General features: G+C 38.5%; 1 protein-coding gene across 2 annotated transcripts in view; it reads left to right on the top strand.

The window, feature by feature from the left end:
* Positions 1 to 2,818: 2,818 nt before the first annotated feature.
* NR2C1 (nuclear receptor subfamily 2 group C member 1) overlaps positions 2,819 to 13,277 on the top strand; it is a 102,780-nt gene continuing 92,321 nt past the window's right edge. For both annotated transcript variants that reach the window (XM_052000844.1, XM_052000843.1), the window contains exon 1: positions 2,819 to 2,910. The gene's annotated coding sequence lies outside the window, so the exon portion shown is untranslated. The remainder of the gene's footprint in view (positions 2,911 to 13,277) is intronic.

The following is a 13,277-nucleotide window of genomic DNA, read 5'->3' as shown; positions in this document are numbered from 1 at the left end:
CCAGGACTCTAAATCCAGATGCTTCCTGCTGTGCTTTCTCTTACTTTTAAGACCTGTGGAATAAGATATCTATGTCAAAAGCCCCTGCAGGTGGGCAGTAGCACAGATTTTTTTTGTCAGATATAGTCAGATGGGAATGTCTGGGATGAAGAATCATTGGCCAGAGATTGGTTTTGGTTTTTTCCCCTTCTCCAATTCTTGATTGTTTCCTACTTCCCCATGCTTTGGCTCCACATTAAACAGCTTGGGGTCATCCAAGGACCTAATTTATCACTATAAAGCAACATTGGTTTAAGGTCATTAAAAAAAAAAATTAAGCCAGCAGAAATTTTGGAGTCTATAAGAAATTGGCTGACTGGGTTTTAAAAGAAAAAAATATAGCAAACTCCCTACAGTCTGCAGTGGATGGAATACAACAGAAGAGAAGAGAGAGAGAAGTGTTTAAACCTGACAACCCTTGAACTTAAGAATGTTGGGATACTCTCTATGATCCTAGTACTGGGAAGGACATTAATTTAGTCCAAGTTTCTTGCTTTACAAATATTAAGTGTAAGTTGAAGGGACCAATCTGCATTGGTAGGGAGAATTTCCTTAGCTGGGAATTCTGCACGCCAGTGAAATCACAACTCCTGTCCCTCTTCCCATCAAGGGACTTACGAGGCAAAAATGGGGAGGCTGGGCTGAATTAGGAAGAACCAGAATTTTCAGCCTTCAGTTTGATATTTTGGCCCTGATACTCTCCCATCTGTTTGTTAGTATATTCCTGCTGCCAAGATCAACATTTTGTCTTTTGACCTGTAGCACCTCCTTTCTGAATCCTTCCTTCACTTTATTCTTTCTCTTCCCTTTCTGCCTCCTCTGTCCTTTGTTCAGTTAATTATCTTTGATTAAATTTCTGGTTCACTTGAATTTGCTCCTTTCTCTTCCCAGGCCCTGTCATTTAAACCCCTTTTTTCCTTTTGCTCTGTAATTCACAGGAAAGTGCCAACAATCTCTTGAACTAGTAGAATTAATTTCCATTTGAAAACTAGAGATTTTTGCTCAAAGGAACTAGATTTGTTTTTGAAAAGAGCCTTCTGGTTACTTTTGCCATAATATTTGCATCCCCAAATTCTTTTTGCTTTTTTAGGAGCCTGTGTCTGTATTCTACCAAATGGTTTGCATACTTCCCCACTGTGAAGTGAATTCATAGGTTTCAGTAAAATAAAGCAGTATTATTTTTGCAGAAGGAATTTGGGTTGGCAGAACTGATCGTGAGTCAAAAATCCAGGAGTGGAGAAGGCCTCCTACATTATATTTAAAGCGCGCGCGCACACACACACACACACACACACACACACACACACACACACACACACCTCCTACATTATACTTCACACACATTCACACACACACACACCCACCCCTATTTTCGTCCATAACGACAACTCCCAGCAAGGAACTTCCTCCTTCCAAATCAGAGATCCTACCCAAGCTGGCTCTACCACTTTACTGTCCTAAGAGAACTGCCTGGGGCTTTTCGATGTTGTGAGTGATTTGCCCACAGGGACCTACTTCCTCCAGGGTAATGAATCTGCCTTTCATCAAATACATCAATTAATTTAAAAGTAAAATGCTGATATAGCTTTGAGGTAGATTTCAATTATCTTTAATTTCTGGATGAGATTTGAGATCATGATTTTAGTTTTAGCAGTTTATTTTTAGTTACCATAGTCAAATACTGACATAGGTTTTCACTGATAGGTGGACAGTTCACATAATCTGAGAAATAGGTACCTTCTTGGTAACTTTGCTGCTAGAGGTATGAATTTGTTCAGATCTGCTCCTCTAGTCTTTGGTTTGAAAAGCATTATCTTGGGACTTTATATCATTTTCTTTCCTATCTTCTCAAGGAAAGCTCATCTGGACATATTCTTAACAAAAATGTTACCTTACTAATAAATGCTTTTTAAAAAAAGACATTAGGAATGTGTGTGTGTGTGTGTGTGTGTGTGTGTGTGTGTATGTGTGTGTGTGTGTGTGTGTGTGTGTGTGTGTGTATGTATTTTTTTTTGGAGACCTGGAAAGGGATGTGCTGTACCAGATTATATAGGGGAGGCTAAAGACTTAAGACAGCTTAGGGACCTAAAGAGAAAAAACTAGAAGTCCCAAAGAATATGAAAGGAGCTCTATGTGAAACAGAAATTAATGGACCTTGGAACATTAAAATGCTATTAAGAAGGGGCAGCTAGGTGACAGTGGATAGAGCATCATCCTGAAGTCAGGAGGACCTAAGTTCAAATCTGGTCTCAGACAGTTAACCCCAATTGCCTCAGCAAAAAAAAAAAAAAATGTCCTAGTTAATTCTCTAAAACGATATATTTCTCCCCCCTCCACACAAACACACATAAACCATCCATTACACCTCGGCCCTGCAAACCGTAGTCGCCTAATAAATTGTATGACAAGTCATTTCTCATCTGCGCGTGCACAGAGTAGTGCCCCGCCCACAACCTCCTGCTCAGTCCAACTCCAAGGTCTGAGCCAACCTTCTGCTCCTCCACCTGCAGTTCCCCTCCAAGCCGACAGAGGGCGGGACGAGATTCGGAGCCGCACCCAGACTCTCCCCGCCCCCTTCTGTTTTCTTTCTCCCGCGAGAACGTTACTTCTCCCTCCTTTCGTCCGCTCTTCTCGCCAGCCAACGCGCAGGCGCAAGCGGGGACGCGCACCGCGGAGCAGAGGGAGGGGTCACGAACTCTGACCTCCCACCCCCCCACATCCAGGACCCTAGCATCCCCCCGCCCCCCCCACCCTCCTTCCTCCTCCGGGAGCCGCCCCCCTCCCTCCCCGCCCCCAGCAGCCGCCTGAGGGAGAAGAGTCCACGCTACTCTGGGAGACGGAGTGCGTCGGTGGAGCGAGCGCGGCGGGCGGGTAAGTGCCGCCGAGAGGGAGGGGGGAGCGGCGGAGGGGAGGGGGAAGGGAACGGCTGCGCGCGGGGGACGGGGCTGGGGCGCCGCCTCCCCCTCCCCCCGTGGCTTCCCAACGGTTGCTCCTCGCGCACTTCGCCGCCGTCCCGGGCGCGGGGACGGCAACGGGAGCCGGGAGGGGCCCCAGGGCCGGGCCGGCGGGAGGCAGCGGGAGGAGGCGGTGGCTCTTCTGCGTGTGCGCGTGCGCCGAGACTTTCCGAGACCGAGACCGAGGCCGGGCCGAGCCTTCAGCTCTGAGAAGGCCGCGCCCCTCCTCTCCCGGGGATAACGGGACTGGCAGGGCGCTGGGTGCTGCTGGGCGGGGAGCACGGCCTGCATCCCCAAAAACAAAGGCTTGGGGTAGGATGGGAGGGCGGACGAGAGAAGGCCTACGTCCGAGCCAGGGTGACAGTATCTGCAAGCCTGTGTCCAGGCTTTCCGGGGGGCCGGGCGCCCATTAGTGCTGACCAGCAAAGCAAAGTAATGGTAAATTAAAAAGTACCTACGCGCCCTTGTGTGCCGAGTCCTCGGTGGCAGCATACTTTGAAAAAGCAGTAATTAATAATGAAGCTTTAAGCAGTTTGACAATGAACGAAAAAACATTTTAGTAAGTTTTACTTAATGGTAAAGGCTGAAGCATTTACTCATAAGCCTCATTGTGTGGCACTTGACAATGAATGAAAAAGCATTTTATTAAATTTCATTGTGTTCTGGGCAATTATAATAGTAAATGAAAAAGTGTTAATAAGCCTCATCGTATGCTAGACTCTTGATGACAATGATGAAGAAAGATTTTATTTTAAGTCTTACAATGTGCAGGACACTTATTTATGGTAAAGCATTTATTAATAGGCTTACCGAGACCAGGCACTTAATAACAATGTATGAAAAAGGATTTTTAAAAATTAAGTCTTACTATGTGCTGGACATTTATTAATGGTAAGTGAAAAAAAAATTATTAATGTGTACCAGGCACTTGATGATGAATTTAAAAGCATTTTGTTAGGCCTTACTATAAGGCAAACACAAAACATTGAATGAATAAAATTGTATTAAGCATTTCTGTGTGCTAGACATTTAAGAAATAGAAAAAATGTTTTTGTAAGCCTCATTGTGTGCTAAATACTTGGTAACAGGGAATGAAAAAGCATTTATTAAACCTCATAGCAAAAAAAAAAAAAGTTAAATTTTATCATGTGCCAGGAACTTAATGAAGGAAAAAGCATTTTTTAAAAAAGCTTTTTATTTTTACATAGTTTTAATCATTTATCTTTGCAAAACCTTGTGTTCCAAATTTTTCTTCCTCCTCCCTCCCTCCTCTCCTCCACAGCAAGCAATCCAATGGTTAAATATGTGCAGTTCTTGTAAACATATTTCCATATTCGTCTGGCTAAACAAGAAAAATCAGGTCAAGGGGGGAAAAAGACAAACAAGAAACAACTACAAAGAAAGTGAAAATACTATGCTTTGATCCACATGCAGTCTCCTTAGTTCTTTCTCTTGATGCAGATGGTACTTTTCTGTCACAAATTATTGGAATTGTCTTGAATCACTTAATTGTTGAAAACAGCTCTGTACATCACAGTGAATCCTCACATAATCTTGGTGTTACTGTGTACAGTGTTCTGCTAGTTCTTCTCACTTCACTTGCCATCAGTTCATGTAAGTCTTTCCAAGCTTTTCTGAAATCATCTTGCTGATCGTTTCTTATAGAACAATAATTTCCATAACATTCATGTATCTTAACTTCTTCAGCTATTTCCCAGCTGATGGGCATTCACTCAGTTCCTTGCTACCACAAAAAGAGCTGCTACAAACATTTTTGCACATGTGAGTTCTTTCCCCTTTTTTATGATCCCTTTGGAATACAGGCCCAGTAGAGACATTGCTGGATCAAAGGGTATGCACAGTTTGATACCCTTTTGGACATAGTTCCAAATGATTGGATCAGTTCACAACTCCTCCAACAATGTATCAGTGTCTCAGTTTACCACATCCCTTTCAAAATGATCATTATCCTTTCCTGTCATCTTAGCCAACTTGAGAGTTATCTTAATTTGAATTTCTCTAATAGTGATTTAGAGCATTTGGAAAAAAAGCATTTCTTAATCTTACAATGTACCAAGCATCTGCTAAATGAAAAAAAAAACAATAAGGCTGCTAGATTCCCAAAATAAAGCTAATTAGTAAGCAAATTTAAGTAGCAAAGAAAAAGAAGAAAGAAAAGGAAGAAAACGCCAGGAAGATCTGGGTTCAAATCCCACCTCTGACTCTTAATTGACTTTGAGATCCATGATCAGTCATTTAACGTCTCAGAAAAAGTGTTCTTCCTATGTATGTGAATTGTAGCTCTGGGATCAGAATGAAATTGGGAAACTGCTTAGTCTGTTTTTTAGAGAAGGAAGCAGAAACCTAGAAAGTCAAAGAGAAAACGATTGTCACTCACTCTTCTCCGAGTCCAGTGAGATATGGTGTGAGCATGCCATGCTACAATGCAGGAAGGCCAAATTTGGAGAATTTTGGAGTCAGCTGGTTTGAAATGGGAAGAAAAGCTATGGTGGAGTCCCTGTCCATCAGTTCCAGCTGCCTTTACCCTAAACCTAACCAAGTGTTCTGACCTCAATCCAAGGTGACTAGAGAAAAGGAAGAGGAAAGACATGTGGAGGAGTAGTGACCAGGTATAAAAGAAAAAAGAAAAAAGGCAACTTCTGAACTTTTGATATCAGCATAGGATGGGAGAGAATTCCTCACCTCTCAGCCTTCATTACAAAGTAGGGTTTCATCTCAAAAACAACCCAACAGAAAAGCCATCTGATCTGTAATAGGACCTAATAATAGCTCTATGCTCAAAAGTCCATTTTCATACCTGGATCTACTTGGGTTAATACAATGATAGTTCTGATCTTCAACCTCCCCAAAAAAACAAAAAACAATTCTATAATACTTAACATACATTTTTTTGCCTTTGCTCTTCACAACAACCTTGTGAAGTAAGTTCCTTAGGTTTCCCCTTTTAGCTTGTTTTCTACATTTCACAATAGAGACTGAGGCTGTGAAAAGGCAGTTGACTTGCTTATGGTCGTACAGCTTAAGTGTCAGAGGCAAATAGGTGAATTTTCCACTAGCATAACTTTAAAATATCCTGAGTTGTCCTTTTAAGTCTAAGGATTTAGGCCAACACTCAGTAATCCAACTGGAAATGTAGAACAAAAGCCTTAAAAGACATATTTGGCTCTTTAGGTTTTTTTTTTCCTAAATCTTATTTTTATTGTTGTCTTTTTTTATATCTTGTTCATTTCTAAATAGCTCCCTTCTTTTCTAGTTGTGAAGGTATGATATATAAGATTTTGTGTAATGCTAGGATATAAGTGGTACATAATTTACTTCTTTGAGATACATTCAAAGTGCTTTGAAAACCTTCAAGTGTTATAGAAATGTCTAATTGTTATTATTTCATCCATATATATTAGATTGTATATAGATCCCCCTCTCCCCCATATTCACTAATTTAACGTTTCACATAGAATCTAAAGCTGGAGGAAACTAGTTTACCTTCTTTATCTTACAGATGAAGAACTGGGGCCCAAATGCTGAGTGACTTGGTAGTAAATGGTAGAACTGGGGTTCAAATACAGATCCTCTGAATTTGCATCCAGCAAATGAAACAATACAAATTATTTCATACTAACTTAATTAAAACTCTTTGAAAATGTTTCTTTTAAAGACATATTTATATTGTTTTTGGCAGCCCTTTTTGTAGTGGCCAGAAACTGGAAATTGAATGGATGACCATCAATTGGAGAATGGCCGAATAAATTGTGATATACGAATGTTATGGAATATTATTGTTCTGTAAGAAATGACCAGCAGGATGCTTTCAGAGAGACATGAACTGATGCTAAGTGAAATGAGCAGAACCAGGAGATCAATGTATACACTTCAACAACAATACTATATGTAATGATCAATTCTAATAGATGTGGCTCTCTTCAGCAATGAGATGATTCAAACCAGTTCCAATTGTTCAGTGATGAAAAGAATCAACTATATCCAGAGAGAGAACTATGGGAAATGATTGTGGACCACAACATGGCATTTTCACTCTTTTTGTTATTGTTTGCTTGCATTTTTGTTTTCCTTCTCAGGTTTTTTTTAATACCTTCTTTCTAGATTTGATTTCTCTTGTGCAGCAAGATGACTATAAATATGTATACATATATTGTATTTAACATGCTTTAACATATTTAACATGTATTGGACTACCTGCCATCTGGGGGACGGGATGGGGGGAAGGAGGGGAAAAGTGGAAACAGAAGGTTTTTCAAGGGTCAATGTTAAAAAATTACCCATGCGTATGTTTTGTAAATAAAAAACTATAATAATCATAATAATAATTAAAAAAAGACAATTATAGCACTGCTCAAAAAGGGATAGTAAACATTATAGGGAAGATGCTTATGCACTTAAAAGCTTAAATTTTGCTCCTAATCTTCTTAATTCTCCTACTTCTGTTTAATCACCCTTAATGAGACTTACTTCTCAATGATTGGTGGTTGGATTGGAAAAGGCAAATTTAATTTCATTTTTTGCTCTCTTCTGAATAGATCTGAGCAAAGAATGAGCAGAGTATAGAGGAGTAGCCCTGACTTTTTGAACAGGTCATGAATGTTACCCTGGTGGGGCTCCATTTCTGCTCCCAGCCTAGGTTCTGTGGGTATTGATCATTCTCTCTCTGTCCTGCTTGAAGTAAGTGTGCGGGGTGGGACACAGAGGGTATGTCTGAGAAATTGCATTTCCCTATCACAGTTTCTAAAATGAAGAGGTTTTCATGTCAACTTGTACATAATCTGCTGCTGCTACCACTACTGCTAATACTGCTATTACCACCACCGTGACCATCATCACCGTTAGCACTATTTTTTTTTTAATTTTTTATTTAATAATTACATTATATTGACACTCGTTTCTGTTCCGATTTTTTCCCCCTCCCTCCCTCCACCCCCTCCCCTAGATGGCAAGCAGTCCTTTATATGTTGGATATGTTGCAGTATATCCTAGATACAATATATGTTTGCAGAACCGAACAGTTCTCTTGTTGCGTAGGGAGAATTGGATTCAGAAGGTATAAATAATCCGGGAAGAAAAACAAAAATGCAGATAGTTTACATTCGTTTCCCAGTGTTCTTTCTTTGGGTGTAGCTGCTTTTGTCCGTCATTTATCAATTGAAACTCAGGTCTCTTTGTCAAAGAAATCCACTTCCATCAAAATATGTCCTCATACAATATCGTTGTCGAAGTGTATAATGATCTCCTGGTTCTGCTCATTTCACTTAGCATCAGTTCATGTAAGTCTCGCCAGTCCTCTCTGTATTCATCCTGCTGGTCATTTCTTACAGAACAATAATATTCCATAACATTCATATACCACAATTTACCCAGCCATTCTCCAATTGATGGGCATCCATTCATTTTCCAGTTTTTAGCCACTACAAACAGGGCTGCTACAAACATTTTGGCACATACAGGTCCCTTTCCCTTCTTTAGTATTTCTTTGGGATATAAGCCCAATAGAAACACTGCTGGATCAAAGGGTATGCACAATTTGATAATTTTTTGGGCATAATTCCAGATTGCTCTCCAGAATGGTTGGATTCGTTCACAACTCCACCAACAATGCATTAGTGTCCCAGTTTTCCCGCATCCCCTCCAACATTCATCATTATTTTTTCCTGTCATCTTAGCCAATCTGACAGGTGTGTAGTGGTATCTCAGAGTTGTCTTAATTTGCATTTCTCTGATCAATAATGATTTGGAACACTCTTTCATATGAGTGGTAATAGTTTCAATCTCATCCTCTGAAAATTGTCTGTTCATATCCTTTGACCATTTATCAATTGGAGAATGGCTTGATTTCTTATAAATTTGAGTCAGTTCTCTATATATTTTGGAAATGAGGCCTTTATCAGAACCTTTAACTGTGAAAATGTTTTCCCAGTTTGTTGCTTCCCTTCTAATCTTGTTTGCATTAGTTTTATTTGTACAAAGGCTTTTTAATTTGATGTAATCGAAATTTTCTATTCTGTGATCAGTAATGGTCTCTAGTTCATCTTTGGTCACAAATTTCTTTCTCCTCCACAAGTCTGAGAGATAAACTATTCTATGTTCCTCTAATTTATTTATAGTCTCGTTCTTTATGCCTAGGTCATAGACCCATTTTGATCTTATCTTGGTATATGGTGTTAAGTGTGGGTCCATGCCTAATTTCTGCCATACTAATTTCCAATTATCCCAGCAGTTTTTATCAAATAATGAATTCTTTTCCCAGAAGTTAGGGGCTTTGGGTTTGTCAAACACTAGATTGCTATAATTGACTATTCTGTCTTGTGAGCCTAGCCTTTTCCACTGATCCACTAATCTATTTCTTAGCCAATACCAAATGGTTTTGGTGACTGCTGCTTTATAATATAATTTTAGATCAGGTACAGCTAGGCCACCTTCATTTGATTTTTTTTTCATTAATTCCCTTGAGATTCTCGACTTTTTATTGTTCCATATGAATTTTGTTGTTATTTTTTCTAGATCAATAAAATATTTTCTTGGAAGTCTGATTGGTATAGCACTAAATAAATAGATTAGTTTAGGGAGTATTGTCATCTTTATTATGTTCGCTCGGCCGATCCAAGAGCACTTAATATTTTTCCAATTATTTAAGTCTGACTTTATTTGTGTGGAGACTTTTTTATAATTTTGCTCATATAATTCCTGACTTTCCTTTGGTAGATAGATTCCCAAATATTTTATGGTATCAACAGTTATTCTGAATGGAATTTCTCTTTGTATCTCTTGCTGTTGGGTTTTGTTGGTGATGTATAAAAATGCTGAGGATTTATGGGGATTTATTTTGTAGCCAGCTACTTTGCTAAAATTATGAATTATTTCCAATAGCTTTTTGGTAGAATCTCTGGGGTTCTCTAGGTATACCATCATATCATCTGCAAAGAGTGATAGTTTGGTTTCCTCATTGCCTACTCTAATTCCTTTTATATCTTTCTCGACTCTTATTGCCGAGGCTAGTGTTTCTAATACGATATTAAATAATAATGGTGATAGTGGGCAACCTTGCTTCACTCCAGATCTTACTGGGAAAGGTTCCAGTTTTTCCCCATTGCATATGATGCTTACTGATGGTTTTAAATATATGCTCCTGACTATTTTAAGGAAAAGTCCATTTATTCCTATGCTCTCAAGTGTTTTTATTAGGAATGGATGTTGGATTTTATCAAATGCTTTTTCTGCATCTATTGAGATGATCATGTGGTTTTTGTTTGTTTGGTTATTGATATAGTCAATTATGCTAATAGTTTTCCTAATATTGAACCAGCCCTGCATTCCTGGTATAAATCCTACTTGGTCATAGTGTATTATCCTGGTGACAATTTTCTGTAATCTTTTTGCTAATATTTTATTTAAGATTTTAGCATCAATATTCATTAGGGAGATTGGTCTATAATTTTCTTTCTCTGTTTTCAGCCTACCTGGTTTAGGTATCAGTACCATATCTGTGTCATAAAAGGAGTTTGGTAGGACTCCTTCAATCCCTATTTTTTCAAATAGTTTATATAACATTGGAGTTAATTGTTCTTTAAATGTTTGGTAGAATTCACATGTAAATCCATCTGGTCCTGGGGATTTTTTCTTAGGGAGTTGATTGATAGTTTGTTCTATTTCTTTTTCTGAGATGGGACTGTTTAGGATATTTACTTCTTCCTCTGTTAGTTTGGGCAAGCTGTATTTTTGGAGGTATTTTTCTATTTCATTTAAGTTGTCGAATTTATTGGCATAAAGTTGGGCAAAGTAACTCCTAATTATTGCTCTAATTTCCTCTTCGTTAGTGGTGAGTTCTCCCTTTTCATTTTTAAGACTATCAATTTGATTTTCCTCTTTCCTTTTTTTAATCAGATTTACTAAGGGTTTGTCTATTTTGTTGGTTTTTTCATAGAACCAACTCTTAGTTTTATTAATCAATTCAATAGTTTTTTTACTTTCAATTTTATTGATCTCACCTTTTACTTTTAGAATTTCAAGTTTAGTGTTTGACTGGGGGTTTTTAATTTGTTCCTTTTCTAGCATTTTTAATTGCAAACCCAATTCATTGACCTTCTCTTTCTCTATTTTATACAAATAGGCCTCTAGAGATATGAAATTTCCCCTTATTACCGCTTTGGCTGCATCCCATACATTTTGGTATGATGTCTCATTATTATCGTTTTCTTGGGTGAAGTTATTAATTATGTCTATGATTTGCTGTTTCACCCAATCATTCTTTAGTATGAGATTATTTAGTTTTCACTTATTTTTTGGTCTACTTCCCCCTGCTTTTTTGTTGAATGTAATTTTCATTGCATCGTGGTCTGAAAAGGATGCATTTACTATTTCTGCCTTACTACATTTGAGTTTGAGGTTTTTATGTCCTAATATATGGTCAATTTTTGTATAGGTTCCATGAACTGCTGAAAAGAAAGTGTATTCCTTTCTGTCTCCATTACATTTTCTCCAGAGATCTATCATATCTAACTTTTCTAGTATTCTATTTACTTCTTTGACTTCTTTCTTATTTATTTTGTGGTTTGATTTATCTAATTCTGAGAGTGCAAGGTTAAGATCTCCCACTATTATAGTTTTACTGTCTATTTCTTCTTGCAGCTCTCTTAGTTTCTCTTTTAAGAATTTAGATGCTACCCCACTTGGTGCATATATGTTTAATATAGATAGTGCTTCATTATCCATGCTACCCTTTAGCAAGATATAGTGTCCTTCCTTATCTCTTTTAATTAGGTCAATTTTTGCTTTAGCTTGATCTGAGATCAGGATGGCTACCCCTGCTTTTTTGACTTCACCTGAAGCATAGTAGATTTTGCTCCAACCTTTTACCTTTAACCTGCATGTATCTCCCCGCTTCAGGTGTGTTTCCTGTAAACAACATATTGTAGGATTCTGGCTTTTAATCCATTCTGCTAACCGCTTCCTCTTTATGGGGGAGTTTACCCCGTTCACGTTTATGGTTAGAATGACCAATTCTGTATTACTTGCCATCTTGTTAACCCCGGTTTATGCTTTCCTCCCTTCTTTCCCCTTTCCCCCCCTTCCAAGTATTAAGCTTGTGAGCACCCCTTGCTTCTCACAGCCCTCCCTTTTTAGTGTCCCTCCCCCCGCCTTTGAGTTCCTCCCCCTATCTTACCCCTTTCCCTCCCAGTTCCCGTATTCCCTTCCGCTTAGCTTATTCCTTCCCTTTCCACTTTTCCCTTCTCACTTTTCAATGAGATTGAATATAGATTTCAAATAGATTGAATATGTCTTAAGATTTTTCACTTAAAGCCAATTCTGAAGGCAGTAAGATACCCACTATATTCATCCCCCTCCATTCTTTCTCTCAGATATAATAGGTTTCCTATGCCTCTTCATGAGATGTACTACCCCCACTTTACCCTTTTTCTGGTACAATGTCCTTTCCATATCAATTTCTAGAACAAGGTATACATGTATTCTTTATACATCTATATAGTCAAAATATAGTTCCCAAGATTAATCTTTACCTTTTTAGATTTCTCTTGAGTTCTATATTTGTAGATCAAACTTTTTGTTAAGTTCTGGTTTTTTCATCAGAAATAGATGAAATTCGCTTACTTCGTTGAATGTCCATCTTCTTCCCTGGAAAAAGATGCTCATTCTCGCTGGGTAAGTTATTTTTGGTTGCATACCAAGTTCCTTAGCCTTTCGGAATATCATATTCCAGGCCCTTCGATCTTTTAATGTGGATGCTGCCAGATCCTGGGTGATCCTTATTGTGGCTCCTTGATACTTGAATTGGGTTTTTCTAGCCGCTTGCAATATTTTTTCTTTCATCTGAGGGTTCTGGCATTTGGCCACTATATTCCTTGGTGTTTTGATTTTAGGATCCCTTTCAGTGGGTGATCGATGAATCCTTTCAATGTTTATTTTTTCCTCTGTTCCTATGACTTCTGGGCAGTTCTCTTTGATAATTTCCTGGAAGACAGTGTCCAGGCTCTTTTTTTCATCATGTTTTTCTGGGAGTCCAATGATTCTCAGATTGTCTCTCCTGGATCTGTTTTCCAGGTCTGTTGTCTTCCCCAGAAGGTATTTCACATTTTTCTCCATTGTTTGATTTTTTTGGATTTGCTTGACTGATTCTTCTTGTCTCCTCGAGTCATTCAATTCCACTTGTTCAATTCTGATTTTCAGTGAAGTATTCTCTTCACTCACTTTTTTAAAATCTTTCTCTAATTGTCTAATTGAGTTCTTTTGTTCTGTGGA

This window comes from Antechinus flavipes, chromosome 5 (assembly GCF_016432865.1).
Source record: "Antechinus flavipes isolate AdamAnt ecotype Samford, QLD, Australia chromosome 5, AdamAnt_v2, whole genome shotgun sequence".
Classification (NCBI taxonomy): Eukaryota; Metazoa; Chordata; class Mammalia; order Dasyuromorphia; family Dasyuridae; genus Antechinus; species Antechinus flavipes.
Note: the sequence above shows the minus strand (reverse complement) of the source record. Positions and strands in the feature narration are given on the sequence as shown.